We start from the raw sequence: 18,362 nt of genomic DNA, 5'->3' as shown, positions 1-18,362 counted from the left end.
CGGCAATGCCTTTTCCTTGGATTTGTAGTACTGTGGAGTTCATTGCTTTTGTTAAAGACTTTAGGCTGAGTGACATGTTTTTCAAAACATTTTGTAATTGTTCCATTTGCTTTTCATACTGAGAATCTCAAAGATCAGCTTATGTTTTAATCCATGGTTGGAGAATTAACAGATCCTCCTAATAGTAGGATACTAATAGGCAGTTATTTCTGGCTGTGAAAGCTGACAGTTGTCTTCACCAGAGTAATTCAGTCAGGAAGGAGTGGTCTGGTGTTAGACTTGGCTTTGAGAAACAGTGAAAATACTGTAAACCAGCTGGTCCTAGAAGTTAACTTTGACTCAGTGATTGGAAGCTCAAGGTGAACAAAATAGATAGAAACGGACCAATCTTACAAAGGCAAACTTGAAGAAATCAAGCTGGTGGGTTTTTCACATAGTGTGCTGTTCGGTTGCTGAACTCGTTTTGCCACAAGATCTTTTGAAACCAAAAGTAATTTTAAAAAAAAGTGTGTGTGTAGGAATAGCAGGAAAAAGAAAAAGTGAACAGACAGATTCTGAGAAGAAACATTGTAAAGAAAAAATACCACCCAGACTTAAACACAAAAGTGTTTATACAAGATCTATCTCAGGAAGCCCCTAAACCACAGCTCACTGCTGACAGGAAGCTACATCTGGAAAACAACTCTTGTACCTTTGCCTTTTCCCTATATTTCTTTTCGAAGCATTCTCTGCTTTCTGACACTGGATAACATATGTTTTAAAATGTTGAAGTGAATCAGTATTACAAATATTTAATCTTCTGTAATATACTTTTCCTGACTCATGGGAAAAGCGTTAGGAAATAGTTGGGGTTGGGGCTGGGGGGGAGGGCAATACTCTTGAGAAATTCTGATTTGTTCAGAGTGAAAGCTTTGCTAGGAAGCTTCAGACAGCTTCAAAATTTTTTTTTACTGTTTTAGTGGCTAAAAGAATGATTTGCACCAGTCAGAAGTGATTTTAGGTGTAAATTCCTGAATATAATTCTAGGTGAATTACTGGTAACTTTTCCTTTCATGCACTGGTATCTTATTTTGAAAGTTGCTTGGTTTATACTGCACTGACTTGTCTGGTTTTCTATATTAGGCTTCATTGCTACAGTGATGAAGGTGGAATGACTAATTGCAGTCATCCATTAGGGTGATTATTCAGGAAACACCACAGGATTGTTTCCTTCTCTTAGTTTCGGGGTGACTAAGTATGAAGCAGTGATAATATTTTATTTCTTTCATTAAGCATAGACCAGAGGAATGGCGGAAAATGAGTTTGTTGAGTTAAACAGGTTTCTTTAGCGTTATGGGTAATAGTGACTTTCTGAGAACTCTCAGATGTTTACAGACACTCTTGAGTGGCCTTCGGGATTAGTAGCCCTGCTTCTGAAAGATTTTCCTTTGAGGTCACCATGTTGACCTTTGAGGTGCTTGTGTGAAGAAGAGTAAAACTTTATAATGATCAGTGGTAGTCTTTGCATGAGACACAACATGATGGCAGGCTGCTCAGTTGAGGATTTCATCTATCAAAAGGCAAGAAAGAATTTATTTCAGGAATTTTGTGTTTTCTGTGAAGCGCTTTAAACCAGCTGTCAAACTGGAGAGTCAGTTCATTGAAATTGTGTTGCTTTCATTTCCTTTAAAACTTGTGAATTTGTAACCATGCTGAAATGTCACTGTACAAGCACTAGTATTTCCAGCTGTCTCTGCCAAGTGTTAGTAGAAAATGCTTGTCATATCGAGTCACTGTTACATTCTTTGTATTTCTAACAGGACTGATGTTACCCATTAGTTTAGTTTAAAGTCTCTTTGGAGAACAGGACTCCATGCAAATAAATGCTGCCATGATAGACCTGATAAACCATGGCAAGGTTAATGAAGCTTGAAAGGACTATTTTTTTTCCTTTATTTCTAGGAAAAAAAAATATCAAAACTGTATAGGAAAATGTTAAGTAAGAAAAATGAAGTGCAATTTAATGGTTTAAGTTAGCAGAGTGCTCTGCCTAAGGTAAATGTTTCAGCGTTGAACTGTTGATTAAATAAGCAAATTACAGTTACCCTTCTGATTAGCAAATGAAGCTCAGGAAAAGAAAAACTTCCATTCAGAACTACTCAGTGAATTTAAACTCAATTCACAAATAGTTGAGAAAAGACTAAAACCACGTTTTTTACTAATTTACTATTTGGTGAAAAGTAATTAACTCCAAGCTTACTCTTTCTTAATTAGCGGTTGTTAATATTTAAGAGAATTTAAGAGTTAGATTGAACAGCTTGAGACACGTTTACTTGAGTTGTGCTTTGGTTTTGTTCTTAATCTTTGTGCTTATGACTCAGGCCACAAAATAGATATGATTGGGAAAGAAAAATGTAAGCATGATACAGTCACCTTTATGGCTAGAGCCATAATAAGGAACAGGCCATTGTCAGACACTTGGACCAGGGAAAAGATTTGATGCTTTTTAAGCTCATCCAAGAACTAGAATGCTCACAGCTTCCAGTTTACCAGCTTTCTCAGAGAAAACTTCAGTGAAAAAAGTATTTTTTTTCTGCTTTATATGTCCACTGAATCTTTAGTAACCTGCCTTATGTTTATTTTCCTTTCTTCTGTTTATTTATTGTAATCTTGGACTTCTAACATAACGCTGCAGTATAGTGTCTAGTATAAGATACTTTTGAATTACTCAGACTAATTAAAGATCTGCATTTCAGAAAGTACAGAGGTATGCAGGTTGTTAGGGTAGAGTGAATGAGCAAAAGCGTGCTGTAAAAAGGAAGCAAGCTATTATATGGTATGGTAAGGATTTTTGTGTTTTAACTGAGAATCTTTCGATAATAGAGTTTTCTAAAGACTGATTTACTTATTAAAATAATTATAGAGGTAATGAGATGCGAAAACAGCGCTTGTAGTAATAGCTGTATGAAACAGATGTGGGCTTCAGGCTTAAATATCACATGGCTGTATGTATATTGCCTCATTTCTCATAGCTGTCATCAATGGGACGAGTCTAACTCAGGAACTAAGTCAGGTCTAGATACATGATACACTTTATGTGGCCATAGTAAGACCAGAAACAATTTGATGAATCCCTCAAGTGAGTAGCTCAAGGGAGCTGTCTTGGTAAGATGTATTGTTATTGATTTAATGCATCTTTTTTGTTTATGTAAGTCGCTGTTAAATGTTGGTACTCATTGATACTGATTACAGCTTTTCCATAACAAAACACATGCACTTTGTTACAACATGCGTATTTCTTGTTCTCTGACTCCAAAGGCTGTGAGGGAAGTTTAGTGTAGTGTGGGATTGGGTTTTGACTAACCTAGACCTCTGGAGTGAAAGGGGCAGACTAGGACTTAATTTCCTACTTAGATTCTTTTTAGTGCTGTTTCTGTAAATGTTGTGAAAAGAATTTTGATGCACACATCAAAAGTAAAATTAATTTCACTGTGTCAAGAAAGAATATGTTCTTATACTGTGCCGCTAATTTGTTCATCTGTGCTGAAATGATTCCCCACAGCATACTTATGTTTTACCTAAATACACATTTTGCAAGTAGCATTTTTCACCCTCATATTATTGTAAAAAGCACAGTATTTAGTAAGGGCATAAACTGCTAAAATACCTGTCACAGGTAGTTTTCTTCGTCTAGGCGTCTGCCCGCAAGCATGCAGTACAGTGTGCAGGGCAGTTCCGTAGCCACATGAGGAGTTACAGGGGGTCGGAAGAAGGTCCCGTAGGAAATGGGGACCTGTAGGTGGGCTGGCTGCGGGGCTGGCCCTGGCGCTGGAGCAGGCTGCTCAAGACCTTGGCCAGCTGAGCGCTGTAGGCCTCCAGAGACAGGGATTCACAGCCTTTCCGGGCAGCAGCGTAGTGCTTGACCCCTCTGAAAGGATTTTTTGGGGGTGGTCGGATTTTGGTTTTGTGTGTGTGTGTATTTGTTTTCCCTGTTCAAATTGGAATTTCCATTGCTGCAGCTTCTGTCAGTTGTTTCTTGTCCTGTCATGGCGCATCTCTGAGAAAAAGTTGTCTCTCTGCAGCTCCCCGCCACTCCATTTTGTTAGGGAAATGGCCACAGTCACCCTCTGCCACTGACCCTGTCACTTCTTCGGGCCACACCAGCCCAGCTTCTTAGGCCTGTCCTCGTCTGCCCAGTGCTGCCGCTCGCCTGCCTTGACGTGGTCCTCCGCTGGCCTCACTCCAGTGTAACGCCCAGCCGGTGCAGGGCTGCAGCAGGGCTGTGCTGTGGTGTTCCAGAGGCAGCCTCACTACTGCTGAGTAGATAGAAACACGCCTTATCTTCACAATTCTTTTGAAAACAAGCTGTATGCTGTTGGGTTGCCACCCCTGTGCATGCCATAACGTTGCATGTTATAAGAAGGCATGCTACTAAGCAACATTTCCTGCAAACTGTGTGTCACAATCTACCTTAAAAATAAAGTTAAATTTGTAATGTTGCTTTCTTAAAAGTTGAAGATGGCTGGAGAGTTACTTTTTTCCATGTAGGTCACAGGCGTATCTAAACAGTCGAAGCATTCAGGCTAGCACCTAAGACTTAAATAGGTGGTGCCGCTTCTGAGAAGGCAGCATGATATGAACGCTTTCTTTTTTTCTGGAGCTGGTGATCATTGTTTCTTGTTTTGGGTACAGAAGGAGCCAAAAGAAACAGGGCAGTATAGGAGATGCTTTTGGCAGAGGGTGGCGGAGGCAGTTGTATCAGTGCTGGAATTTTGGTTTGATTTTTGTTGAATGAATACTTGATTTTGAAGATGCTCATGCCTTTCAAGGGATGTGTTAAGGAACAATGTAGTTGCTCATTCTATCCTATTGTTGAAGCTGTTGCTTGTGAGTGGAACTGCTTTTGTACTCAGGCACATAGTACGGTAATGACAGTGTTGTTTCCATTACTGTTTTTATCCATTTTTAAAAAATGTATTTGCCATAACTGTGTCAGTTGGAACAAATCTTTTAATACTTTGTGGAAATACTGTCTTTTTTAAAATACAGTTATAAACTTTTTGGATCGTGTTCTGACAGAGGTAACAGACTACAAATATTTTTACTTTTTTGTTACTAATTGTACCTAATAACATTTCTTGTTTGCCATGAAGTAAAATAATTTTCAGAATGTTCACTGCAGTTGCTTGTGATTTTCTGTTTAATTAATGGATGTGGAGTTGTATACTCGAGTTATGCTATGCGTCAGTGTTACAGTGACACAGCTTTTGAACCCATGAAGTACCTTTGCCTCAAAGATCCCTAAGTTTTTTTCAGGTGAATGCTGTCTGCACTGAAAACTTACTGAAGTAGTTATTCCAGTGAATGTCTCAATTTGGATGTGATCATTCTTGAGGAATGCTGGGCCTGTAATAGGCTATCTGTTCCAGAGTAAATATTCCAAAATAGTTTGTCTGTGCTTTCCAGGTATAGACAAGCCCAGAGTGCTAATGTGGCACTCCAGCACTGTTTTCTTGTTCTCAAACAGAAAAGAGAGGAATTGTTGTTCGTATAGTAAGCATATGCGTGATTATTGCTATGAGAAGAAGTTAGTTTGATCCAATTAAGAAATTACATATAATCTACAAACAGCCCGGTACAGAACATCTTTGGGATTTTGGTTGATATATTGCCATTCCAAGTAAGAAAATACTGCAGGCTTGCATTTATGCTTACTGCAGTTTTTTGCTCAGCATAAGATGTAATGCTATTTCAGGTACAATGTTGGTGTTGATTATCTCTAATTAAAATAATTAACACATTCTTCCTTATTCGCCAGACTAGCTTTAGAACATATTTAAATGTGTATCCTACCTACTTCAAATTTTAATTTCATTAGTTGATGTTGCTGAGGTTGATTGAGCCAAAATAACGTGCTCTCTCTACCCACACATTTTTATAAGGTCAGTTTTGCTTATATCTCATGATAAAAGAGATTGCTTAAAGTACTTTATTCACAGTTAAAATCAGTGTCTGTTGTCTGCTTGTACATGCATAGCTTTGCTGTAACAAATTAGTCCCTATAACTGCTGTACTCCAGACTGTCCTACAATAATACATCTGTAGGCAGAAGCTAGCACATTTATCACATTTATCATAGAGTAAATAGCGTCATGGCTGGAAGGGACCTCTGGAGGTCATCTGGTCCAATGTTCTGTTGAAAGGAGGGCTGTAGGTTAGGTTATCCAGGGTCCTAACAAGCCAAATCTTGAATATTTCAAACAAGGAAGTTTTACTCCTCCTCTGGGAAACCTCTTTCAATGCTTAGATGTTTGCACACTGAAGAATTTTTGCTTATAAATTGCAGACAGAATTTCCCCCATTGCCTCTTGTCCGGTTGCTGTGTGTCACTGAGGAGGGTATTTCCATCTTCTCTGTAACTGCCCTTTAGGTACTGGCGGCCTGGCTAGATTCCCGTTCTGCACCTTCACTTCTCTGGGCTGAGCAAACCCAGCGCCTTTCACCTTTCTTCCTATGACAAGTTTTCCAACCCTGTAGTCCTCTTGGTGACCATCCATGGTAATTGTTTAATGTCTCTTGAGACATTTTGTCCTGAATACATACCTGTGTGGTAACATAAACGATAAATAAAATAACTACAGAAGTGAGTATTTTGATTTAGTTCAATCCATGTTTTAGTGTTTGTAGTATTAGTGTGGATTCTGCCAAGCAGCTTTGCTGTTTTAACAAGAAAATGTAGACAGAAGCTATACTTTAAATCCTTGCCCACGAAGCCCCACTGGGGAACAGTTTTGAGATTCTGATTTAAATATATGTATGCAAATCTGCATCTGTCTTTCTATTGGAAGTGTAAATAATGAGCAGAGGTTCTCCAGTCTATCAAGAGCTGAAAAGTTAAATTGTGTAGCATACAGTTTCAATGTAAAACAGTTGTAGTCCATATTTTCATGTCAGGCTATTTCTGGCAACTCTCACTGTAGCAACCATCATTAAAATGCTTTAAAGCAATTTAAATAATCATTTTAAGCTCCAGTGAATATATTTGTAACTTATTTAAGATAGGCATCTATTTTGAAAGTTTGCATTTTTCCTTGAATGAGAATTTGTATAAGGAAAATTCTCTTACTGATGTGCTTTTAAAATACTTCTCAGTACTGTCTTTGAAAGACAGAAGTCATGTAGTTTGAAGCCATTATTGTTTTCCCTTTGACGTAGGTAAATGTTCACAAAACAACAACAAAGAAGAGACTGGAAAATACAGAAAATGTATCTTTCAATTCATTCCTGTGTTGAAGAAATAACGTTCCAGAAAGCAATCATATTAGCTACCTCCCCTCTTAGCAACCCCCTCTTACCTCCCCCTACTAGCAACATCCCTGCAGGATTGATTTTACGTGTGCGTTTGGAAAAAAGCTATTGAGGTGAGTATTCACACTCGCATTAGACTGATGATATGCAAGGGGAGATGCCAGAGAATGGCAAGAACAGCTGTTAGGGAATTCAGAGCTATGTAAGTAAAAATTATACAAATCCTTTTAACTGAGAATATTTTTTGTCTTTTTGACCTGCCTCATTATAGTTCTGCATCTGTGTGCGTGTGTGATGCTGTGTTCTGGCTAGCCGGCATCAGACAGAAGCGATAAACTGGGTCCTAATCCCACCTTTACTTTCCTGGGAGTGATCCCATTCACTTGGCCACTCTGCCAGCAGCGTGCATTACAAATCACATATTGTTGCCTTGGCAAAGATTTGTCTTAGGTTGTTTTTAGAGTACTCCAAGTCCTACCAAGGTTAACCAGTATATACATTTTGGTTTTGTAGAAAAATTTTCCAGCCCTTAGTCCATGGAAAATATCCAGTCGTCTCGAAACCAATGATACCACAAAACCGTTGGCTTTTCTGACTATGACCTAATCTCCTAAGAATGGTGTCTCTGGTTTTACAGACTGCTGACTGTAGTGATTTGGACTTTTTACCACTGAGTTAATTGATAAGTTGCTTTCTCTCTGTCCTCTCCTTTATTTAGTATGATACAACCACACTACTGTATGTGGGAAAAGGCTTTCATAAATACAGCTGACTACAGACTGGAAACATTTTTGTCTCTTCTGGTTTTCCTATCAAACCAGTGTCATTATTCAACTTTTGGGGAGAAAAAAGGGAAAATAATTATTTTCCATAGGTTCCCTTGTGTTACGCGTGCCAGTTACTGTGTGTCTTGTAGTCACTGCTTCCTGTACAAAAAGAATGCTGTATGGTACACTGCAACATGTGTGCGTTCAGGGGCTTCTGAGTTGGAAATACCTTTAGGAAGTGTACGTGATGATAAGTAGGGAACCAAACTTCTGTTTTTCTCCTCTTATAGCATGCGTTTGTGGTTGTCACAGCAACAGTACAATTTACTAAACAAATATGGAAGATTATTATAGTACTTGATCAAAATGTTAAGAATAACAAATTGAAGTCCCCAGGCTAATCTGATATACTTCCCCAAAAGCTAATTATTCTTCGTTGTAAAGTAGTGAATGTCTGACTGACAAAAATACTGTACAGCAGCTGTTTCCGAACTTACTTGCATAAACATTTTAAAAAAAAACAAAAACCCAAACCCAAAACCCAAAAAAGAGGATGCAGCTGAGAATGATGCAAGTTTTTAGTCTTTATCTGCACTGTTTTCTTATGATCTGTGTGTATTTGTGAGACAGTTTTAGGTACTGTTATGTTTTGGATTACACCTTGTGCCTGCAAATTGTTGTGAATCCCCAAAAGAGATTTGAAATTCTGAATTGTTAAGAACAAATGTTGCTGCGCCTTGTGCAAGCTGCACATCATTACATATTTTCTAGAAGGTATTTAAACCCCGCTTTTCTTATGTCTTCTTGGTAATAATATTTATTTTCATGAGATCTTTCTGACAGGAAAGTGCTTGCTGTCTCTCACTGAACTCGTGGAAAACAGAGGATAAAATAACTTGCCCAGGTCAAAGAAATCTGTGAGAGAACAGTACGTTTGAATCCAGATTTTCTGACTTCCAGGGACATGCCTTAGAAAATGCATTTCCATTTCTTTCTGCCACTGCAGTTTAAAGTAACACCAACCCAGCTTTTCTCATTGGTATAACTTTGTACATGTGCTTTACTAGACTGAAACTATTTTGTGTTTCAGAGCATGTTACATCAGTCTTTCTTAATGAGGAACAAATCACACACCATAGCTACTGGTGAAAATTTTAAAGCTTGTATGTTTGATGTGAGGTTCATCAGAATTGGGTGAAGCTGAATAACCCCTGGCTTAGGTTTATATTTCTTAAGATGATGTTGTTAGTACCCATCAACTCCAAAGTCTGCTTATTTATTATCTGCCTCAGTGCTGTTGGCTCTTTCTCAGAAGCCTTGAGTATTGAATAAAGAAATAATAGGAGAAGCCTAACTGAATTGACACAAATATACAGGCTTAGGTTTGCATCCTGCTGAACGTGCAGTTCTCCATAAATACTTTTTGAATAAAATGTAGCCTTGGAAGTTGTTGTCTGGTGGATGGAGTGCTCAAAATGCATGATCTGGGTGTTAATGACTACTACATTTCAAGGTCACTTTCTTGGTTTACTTCGACCTCCTAATCTTTAAACTGTTAGTAATATTACTGCTTTTTTTTGAGCTCTTCAATAAAAAATTAAGAGCTAGCTATTATAGTTCTTTTGGCAATTGCAAAATAATCGATCCCCTTGACACAGTGTGATTTCCATTGATAAATTTAGTTCTGGATTACTTGCCCATGCTTTTCCTTAGTCTGTGTTATTATTTCCTGATACCATAAACTAATGAATACTGTGTTGTTGGCATACAATGATCCAGCTGCAAAATTAGTTCTAATAACAATGGAGAAAAGCAGTATCACTGGAAAATGTTTTGCCTGTAGAAGCAACTGCCCATGAGCTCACCCTCTGGAAAATATCCTGATGGCTTCACATCTTAGAGAGCTTTTTTCAGTGCACAGTAGCACAAATGTAAGCCAAGGTTTGAAAAGCTAGTGCTGTGTGTTTTCTTTGGCATATGGCTATCCTGAGCCTTTCCTTTGAGAAGCAGATCTTAAAGTCTTTTGCCGAAATGAGTAATTTTGTGATTCCTCTTGAGCAAAATAAACTGATTCTCATCTATTCCTATTACCACGTCATATATATAGAAGAGTTCATAATGCCACTGCCCAGGTGAAGGCTGATAACACTGAAAAAAAAATCATAAAAACCTAATCATCCTTCTTGATTTAAAAGGACAGAGGGAGAGAAACACCGTTGCAAAGGTGTAGCTCGATGTGTATTTACAAAGGTTATGTTCTGTTATATGCCAGCATTCATTAATTAAGCATTCAGTTTAATTTTTTATTGGCATCCATCAGTTTTGTTTCTTTCTTCCTGCATCCCACTACCCACAAAAAGCCCATTTCCTTGCACTTTTATTTGGAATTGACAAGAGCTATGCTAACCCACACACCCCCATCCATTTTGTTGCTTGTGTATCTCATCGGTCCTCATCCATATATTGTCCTGGAAGATTTACTGTTTGTCTGGAAGAAATGCCTATGACTACTGATACAGATGGGAAGGGTGTTTACATCCTTGATATCAATGAGAATATCTGCAAACTTGCTCAAAATAGCCAGAATCTAGTCTTGAACGAGGCTGCCTTGAGGCATATTGCAGCATAGAGGCTCTGAGCAAATAGAATTTTTTAGAGTCTTTAACTACATTTTGATGTGCCGCTTGATAAGAGGGGACAGTGAAGAGCAGCAATGTGAATTCGAAATCTAGGTAAGATCTCCAGGTCATGGAGAAATCTTGGGTGGTTCAGTCTGGTTTTACTCGGCATTGGACTGCTACAGAGCCATCCTCGTACTGGGGAAATCAGGGTTCATTCTTTCATTCTGGTGTGTGGGGTGCCTGGTCTGCGCTGGCAGCGTGTAGGAGTTAGTAACTTGTGTGTTGGGTGACAGCTGAAGCGGCCCCAGTATGGTTGGGCCCTTTGCAACAGGTAAGTTCAGAGGAGCTGAAAGTAAGGGTTGGTCTTTGGGTGGTTGTTGTTCATCCCCTAAAATCTGAGACTGGGATGTGGAAAGTTAATAGAGCTGTACTCAAAGCATACACAGAAAGCAAACTCAGTCACTCCCTCTTCCTTCAAATATCACCCATCTTTTGGCTTGGGATATTATTGTAGCTGAGAGAAGCAGCAGCATATCAGCATACTTAATCCATGGGTCCAGAACCCCAAACTACTAGTGCAGATTACAAAAATGGAGGCTGTTTTTGTTAGAAAACAGAACAAATAACAGAGTTACGCAAAATAGACGTAACTTCTAATGATACGCAGTTCTGTCTCTCTAGAGATGGAAATGAGGAAAAATTCAGGATGGCTTTTAGTAAGTACTTTCGGGGGAGAAAGCAGTAAATGCCCCAAGTTGCTCTTCAGCTAAAAGCATTAAGATAGTCTGAGGCAGAGGACCCTTGTCTTTATAATCTGTACGCATAGCTATGAGAGAGAGAGATTGCTTCTTCAAGAGAGAGCATTTTTAATACAGGAAGACAATTTTTAAAGGACTGGTCTGGGCTAGTGAAGGAAGTTAAACTAGACTGTAAAACTTGACCTGATTTCTAAGTATCTTTTTTCTTTGTTTTCACTCCAGTGTGTCTGGAATTTCCGTTTTGCTTATATGTTGTTAATCCAACTCTATTCCACTTCTTTACAAGGACCAAACATCCTGTTTGGTTTTGGTGGGTTTATCAAATTGCCTTTGAACACTGCAGCACCCTCTGTGCTACCTACCTACCATGTCAGTGGGTCTGAAAGGTTCATTCTTGGTCCAGATGCACAGGTTGGAGGCAGGTCGAGGGACAGCTCAGTCATGGGCTCGTGGTTTCCTAGCAAAGCGTTCACAGCTCAGAATGAACAGTTTGTTCTTGCTTGTCGCTGCCTCTGGGTCCGTTTCGTGATTTTTCAGTGCCAGTTCACATCATTTCTTCACCTATTCCTCCCTAAGCAGTAGGATTTTCCAGAATGCATAAATGAATGGGCTAAAAACTATAAAGACATTAGGTACGCACTTGCAGCCTGGCTAAGCTGGACATAACCCAGTGTCACCCAGTGAGCCACTTATTTGTCAAGGTGGTGGAGAGCTGAAGAAGCAGATACATAGCAGGCACAGCTCTAGTGAGAAGTCTTGCAAGAGATTTCCTCAGTCTTTAATTATTTTTTATTATTATTATTTAATTATTTATTATTAATTATTTAATTAATGGAGATCTTCCAGACAGCACTTCAGATACGCAAAATTCCATGGCAAGACTGAATCTTAGCTATAAAACTTAGGTGATAGTGAAGTATGGGGTATACTGAACATGTGAATGAGGTTTTGCTCATGCATATACTCAGTACTTATTAAAATCTAACAAAACTGCCAGGCCTGTCTTTTTTTTCCATAAGCTGTAAAGAAGAAAACCTTTGGAAGCCACATGACTTTTCTTAAATTTGCTAGACTGTTGCTGGTGGTCTGTAACTTATAGCTCTACATGATAGTAATGAGACATTACTAGAGAACACATAAGAACATTTTCTTTTCAGGAAAGTATTTCTGTTTTCCCAGATGGAAATCTTATTTCCAGTGTTTTGTTTTATTTTGGTTTTATCTGAGTAAGTTTGAGGCATACTTACTACCAGGAGAAAATAATTTGTTTTCACTGCACAAACTTACTACACTTCCAGAGATCTGATTATTATCAGTAACTAATATAAGCTTACTGAAATTCTCTCAGGAGTGTGTTGCTTAGGTGTGCTGTATGCATTTCATCATAGTGGCTTTCCTTCCCTTTTAAAAAATTGCAGTTGACTAGCATAGTTGCATTTCCTGTTGGTTTAATAGCTGGATTTTATTGAGAAAATTCACTGTTCTAAAGCTAGGAGAGTGAAAGTGAGCCAGCTAGCTATTTTCCTGAAACTAAGAGTGTTTTTCTGAAGGCAGGGCAAGAAAACATGGGGCGGAGCCAGAGTCGTTAATTATAAACATGCTCAAAAAGCACTGTGGAAAATCTAATGTGGAAATATGGTAGATTTTTATGCTGCACAAGTTATTTTCCTGCTCAAAAGAATGTTCCTTCGTTATGCAACAAAGAAGCACTGACTTCCCTGCACAGCTCATAGAATAGTTTAGGAATACATTAAATCAAAGTCTGCCTTTTAGCTGACCCTAGACGTTTGAGCAGCCCTAATTTAAAGAAAATCAGACTGAGATTAATATTCTTGATACACTCTAGCAATAGCTGCAGTATCCCTGAATGGAACACGTACAGTGATTTCTATTCAGTCTGTCTGAATACAGCGTTCACAGCAGGCTCAGTACATCTTGTACAGCATTTTCTCTCTGCATTCATAAAGGGTTTCCCTTCCAGGACCACTGAGGTCAGTGAGAGTTTCATGAATGACATCGGAGGCTAGGAGATTATGTTGTTTGCTTTTTAACTAAATCACAGAGCCAAAAAATAGTAGCATTTAACTAGGCAAAGATGCACATGATGCTTGCTTTTTCTACTGCATGTCATTTTATAGTGATTTTTCTGAATACTGACTTATGAAAAGTGTTTAATCTGTATATCATTAATGCTTTCAAAAGATACTGCATTTACTAACCCTCCTTCTCAAGCCTGGAAATAGGAATTATATTGTCCAAGGAAAGTATTTAGGATTTACACATTAGGAGCTTCAGGCTGGCTTCGGCAGAGGTGGAAGAGCAAATAGCACAGGAATGTCAAGTTTCTGAGACTTCTTGGCAATCGAGTACTGGTAATGCAAGTCCCAGGACTTGGACAATCTGTAATACCTTGCAGTCTGAGCAAAATACGCTTACACAAAAATCTTTTCTCTAATGGGTATTTTATTCTGGGGTGCTCACTAACTTAAGATGAACTAAAAACATCTTTTTAATCTATTTTCTGCACTGGAGTAACAACTATAAACTTGCAATGCTTTTGTACTCAGCACTTTTATAAATGGTAAAAAGGTGTTCCTGAAAAGCTGTGGTTGTTTTTGGAAAGGATAAAATGTGTCAGGTTCCATCCTCCCTGCAGAGCCTCATGGCAGATGCTGTGTCTGAGACTGTCCTGCCCATTTCTGTGAGCTGCACTGAAATGCTGCGCTGCTCCTGCGAGTCACAGCACAGTTCTCCTACAGAACTGACATTTTATCTTGTGTTCCTGAGGAATTTCTTGGTTGACACAACAGTGAACGATCGAAGATACTGGTAGCGCTGTGCTCTTATGCCAGCAAATTTTGGTAGTAGGTTGGTTACATCTGCCTGCTAATGAATTTGCTGAAAAGCCAGAAATGTGAGTGCATCTCAAGTCCTCAGGCTGGCTTACCCTTTTCTTCTTGAAAAGCTTTTATAAAGCTGATTTAAGTTTCTGGTTTGTGTTGTTGTTTAAAACGTGCAATGTTTTTGTTCTTACTCAGTTTATTAAACTGGTAATTTAATGCTGTAGAAGAATCTGTGTCAGGTTCTAGATTTCACCCATTACTCAGATGAGAAATCTTTCATTTGTGCCTGAGAGTGTGTTAGTGCATTTACTTCTGTGCAATAGGATTTCCCATTTGTTAGTCTTCTAATTTTATTTGGTTGCAAAGTGAGGGACACTTCTCCAGACCTGTGGGTCAAATTCATTATCATTACCTCATTCTGTTGTCAGGGAGGGGTGGCTTATAAAGAAGACAGGTCATATTCTTCTCAGAGGTGCCCAGAAAAAGGACAAGAGGCAATAAACATTGGATATTAGAACTGGACACGAACAAGAAAAACTACTGTTAGAATGGCTAAGGAGCATTCGACCTAAGTTGGTCAGAGAGTCTCCATCCCTAAACTTATAAGGCTCTTAGCAACCTTTTCCAGCTTCGAGGTAGCCCTGCTTTGAGCAGGAGATTGGACTAGATTGACCTCTGGACGTACCTTCTGACCAAAGTGACCCTGTGATGATGACTAATGCCAGCACAAAGTGTGCATAAAGTGCCACCGATTGGAATCCTAAGATTCTAGTTCTTCTCTAAAAAAATACCATTGCACTGCTATAAAAAAGTATTAGAGAGTTTTTTACAAACGTTAAAACTCAGAAAACAAGAATGATGAGATAAATTTCACCCACCTTCTTTGCAGACCAAGATCAGAAAAGGAGTTATGTATGTGAACTAATAATAGTAGGAAGAAAAAAAGAAGTTATTGGGATAGAACTTTAATTTGGGTAATTCAGGGTATGTTTAAAAAATCATTGTATCTGATTAGTCCAGAAAGAGCAAAGTTATCACTCACAGGAAATACTGATTTTTATCTGAAACAATTAATATTTGTATATAGCTAATAGTAAAAGAGTATCTTCCACAGATCACTTAGTAACTCCTAATACATAAGGTGGTTTGCAAACACATAAAGCACACTTCTTGATCCAGTCCCTAACACATACATAAAGGATTAGTATGGTGTTCTGTTTCTTTAATCTACTTCTCTTCTACTAGCAGTTGAATTCACACCAAAAAACCCTGCATAAACCCAAGACTTACATCAGGTTAGCTTTCTGGGATCACACTACTGTGTTTGGGCTTTTAGAGCTTTTAGTTTGGTTGTGATTTCTTCCGTGATTTGGAGGAAGGTGTTCTGTGGGATGTTTGGGGAGGATGTGGATGTCAAGTCAGACTTCTGTGACACTATTCACAGCAATTCTAGTATTTTAGTTAACGTTTGTGTTCTGTGATGTTTTAAGACATTTTTCCATAGTTCATAGGAATTGAAAAGTATAAATCTTACTTTATTGTGACAGGTGTCAGAAAGCATATCCAGTGCTGTTACTGAACTATTGGAAGAATATGTGAATTGAAGGGTAAGGTGAAACGTTGAAAAAGCAGTGTGAAGGGCTCACATGTTACCATTGCCGTGTGCTGTTTGTTCCCAATGGATTCCAGCTCAACGGAAACTTTACAGCATAGTTTCAGAATGATTCTATTTCAGATCTAACAGAGGATTAGAATATTTCTACTTGCTTGTTTTTAAAACTCTTCTTGGATGGAACATGATCTGTTGCTAACTAATGTTCAACATCGATAGCTGTAAGATTTCAAGACACCCAGAGAAAGGAGCTGATAAGAGTGGACCTTAATAGAGCCTTGTCTCAAAACAGGTACATAATATGTAGCTACAGAATTTAGTTTGACCATGTTTGTCTCAACTCAAAAAATTTGATGAATGTGTCCCTGCCCTTAGCTTGCAGTTGTCTCTGTATGATATGCAAAAATCAGATAAAGGACTAGTGCTTTGAGCTGCCTCTCTGGGCACAAGCTTTCATGCTGTCTGGAGTGCTTAATAGAATCACAGCGAGTGACACACATTGTTGTACAGAGGGGGTTTGGCTTTGTTCTGTTTCTTTTTTTATCTCATACAGAATCATTAAATTTTGTGATGCAAAAAGATCGATTTAGTCCTGATAAACTTAGTTATATTTTGCTCCAAGTTCACTGTGTAAACTGTGGTTTCCTCTTTGAAATGCACATCCCACAAAATCTGATCTGCACTTCAGTTTATCAGTAGAAGTTAGAAAACTGAAGACTCTACAGGAAAGATTTCAACTGTAAGTGGTATTACAGTATTTAGGTTGCATCCACTTCATTCTTATTTATCACTACTGGCAGTGGCTTTGTGTTTGTGTAAATTTTGTATAAATTGTGTGTAAACCTGCATTCAGAGGTAATTGATTACAAATTCAAGCATTTCGTATTTCCTGCAGATTAAGCGTGCAGTTATGAGATTTTTTTTTTTTAAGAAAAAAAAAGTAAAACCTAAGTTAAGAATGGATGAAGCTGCACTTTCTTCTTTGTATTGTCTGGTTTGGGTATCTCTGGCTGTCGCATGGCTCCATGAAGAGGCAAAAGGGCAGCAAGTCTCCTTTATACGGTGATTGCCCTCACTTATTTCAGAAGGTCTTATTCACAGAGTGCCCATGTGGCTGAGGACACACTGAAGATGAAGTGTGTTGTAACTCTGCCTCAACAGACTAACTGTTCCACTTCCCTAAGAGATTAAGTACTGTGCATTACGACTTTGTTCCTTCCCGTGTTCTGCACCCAAGGCCTGATCAACAGAGAGCATAGCTAGAAGTCCTAAAATAAATTAATTTTACACACACGCTCATAGCCTCTGTACCCCTTCCCTGCATTCATACAATTGAAATACTAAAACTGATTAAAGTATCCTCACAAGAGCAAGTGTTGCTCTTCCTCATCTTCATTTAAATGCATTCAGTTCATTACTGAAGTAAATAGATGGGCCTTGCATTATGCTTTCATAGTAGCTTTCATGAGTCTTGCAAGACTGTGTTGCAGAATTGCCTTTCAGTTTTACAGAGTTAAACTTCCTAGGCGATCTTGGTGATGGTTCAGTTTTCTCAGACTCGATGGTTGTGCGTTTTATGTACTACCCCCTTGGGCTGTGATTGCTCTCTAACTGCTCTAGGCTGTAAAAGAAGCCTGCTGCAAATCATAATGGTATGTGCAGTACTGAATGGCATGTGTTGATAAAAAGCAGTTGGGTACTACGCAAGAGATGTTATACTGTATCATGAAATCGTTTCAGCCTTAAGCCTGCCTTTTTCTTCCTTAGATATTTGTGAAGGTAAAAGTACTGTACAACAGAGACTAAATCTGCAAAATACCTGCCTATCAAATGTGGGATGTAGGTATATTTTTGATGGTGATGGTAGCTAACGTCTTGCCACATGTGACTTCTGTATATAATGTGCTGCTTTACCAACCAAAAATGAAGTTTTGTCTTGTCAGGCAGTGCTTTGGAAAAGCGCAATACAAATTAGAACAATCGGCATTTTTAGCAACTACAGTAATCACCATCTTTCTGTATTTACTAAGAAATACGGTCCTAGGCAGATAACTGCAATTTTTTTCAGTTAAGGAATTCATAAATAAACCCCTTTTCTTTTATGTTTTTTTAAATCATGACATAATCAAAACCTAAACATCATCTCCTGTTGTCTTGCGGCAGACGCAGGCTGGAGCCCCAGCCGAGGCGCAGCAGTGGCTGTGCGGGGAGGAGGGCCGTGCCCAGGAGGTGCTGCGCTGCGGTGCTGAACTCGGCTCGTGGCCCAGGCTGCTGGGCTGCCGTCAGCTCCATGCCAGCTGCCCGTGCCACCATCAGCGGCTCGTGGCAGCTGTTGCTCTGTTCTCAGTGTCCTTGTTACGGTCCTGCAGACTGCTTGTAGTTGACGTTAGCTTATACAAGTGCACATGAGCAGAATTTTTCTGTCCTTTTTTAAGAGGTGTTAGCAAACTCAAGCACTAATTAGGACATTTTTC

General features: G+C 38.8%; 1 protein-coding gene across 14 annotated transcripts in view; it reads left to right on the top strand.

Annotated features, from left to right (window-relative positions):
• Positions 1-18,362, top strand: part of RALGPS1 (Ral GEF with PH domain and SH3 binding motif 1) — a 120,276-nt gene that overhangs the window by 66,340 nt on the left and 35,574 nt on the right. The window lies entirely within an intron of this gene.

This window comes from Falco cherrug, chromosome 9 (genome assembly GCF_023634085.1).
Source record: "Falco cherrug isolate bFalChe1 chromosome 9, bFalChe1.pri, whole genome shotgun sequence".
NCBI classification, from domain to species: Eukaryota; Metazoa; Chordata; class Aves; order Falconiformes; family Falconidae; genus Falco; species Falco cherrug.
The sequence above is the reverse complement of the archived record's forward strand: the minus strand, read 5'-3'. Positions and strand labels throughout refer to the sequence as shown.